Below are 1144 nucleotides of genomic sequence, written 5' to 3'. Positions count from 1 at the left end.
CCTTCTCTGGGGCCAGGGGAACGAGGGACCTTTGAGCTTCCTGCCGGGACCCCAGGCCCAGGCACAGCAGCCTGGCTACTCCCTGCCTAAAACCGCTTGCCAACTTCAGCCCACTCTTAGGATAAACCCCACTTCCTCGCCGCGGCCCGCAGCACCCCCCTGACCTGCCGTGACCTCCCAGAACAGTCTGGAGCCCGGTGGGGAGCAGATGGTGCTCCCGGACAAGGATAATGCCAGGAAAGCTTAGTGACAAAGGGATTAAGTCCAAAGCGTGTGGGCTAAGGGGAGCCAGTCCCCGTGCAGAAACCTGGGCCAGAAGCTCCAGGACGGTGACCGTCACGGGCCCAGAGGCTCCAGGACGGTGCCGGTCGCCGGCCCAGAGGCTTGACAGGACAGGGCAGATACGGGAACCCAAGGGGAGAGCATTGCATGGAACAGGTGCCTCGAACAAAGCAACCAGCCCAAGAGACCTCCTGGGGAGAGATCAGGACTAAATCCGCCGATCCTGGCTCCTCCAGCCCTCTGATCCCTCGCTGGGCGCCCCTGGCCCAAAGCTGTGCCAGGGCCGCTGGGAGGTGGAGCGCCCTCTGGAGGAGCCAGCAGAACTCCTCACACCATCTCAGAATGTGCTTCCTGGAGGACCCAACAGATACACCTGTACCCTTGGCCTGTAAAGCTTCTCATCTGTTAGGTCTCAAATGGCACCTCCTCAGGGAAGCCTTCCTTGATTGACCATCTCCCAAAATGATCTGCTCCCTGTGTTATTTCTTCCGGGGCAGCTACAACTGTCTTGAAACAATCTTGTTACTTTAGTTTCTTGTTTGTTTATTGACTCGGGCCATTCCTCCAGAATGTCAGCTGTGGCCCCAGTACCTAGAAGGGTTTTGCACATAGTAGGTACTCAATAATTGGTTGAATAAATGGTTGAACAAATTAATGGTCTCCCCTAGATGTGGGGAGATGGCTGGGCAGGCTGAGTCACCAGAGGTGGGAACGGTAAGGTGGCCCCCAGAGGAGAAGGAAAGGCCAGAATGAGCATGGAGGGCTCTGACTTGGGTATCCACGAGTCATTTTGGATGACGCAGAACTCCGGGGCTTTCCTTGTGCTATAAAGGAACAGGCTCCACCCTGGGTCTTCCCTTTC

The sequence above is a fragment of the Equus quagga genome, chromosome 13, assembly GCF_021613505.1.
Source record: "Equus quagga isolate Etosha38 chromosome 13, UCLA_HA_Equagga_1.0, whole genome shotgun sequence".
NCBI lineage: Eukaryota > Metazoa > Chordata > Mammalia > Perissodactyla > Equidae > Equus > Equus quagga.
The sequence above is the reverse complement of the archived record's forward strand: the minus strand, read 5'-3'. Positions refer to the sequence as shown.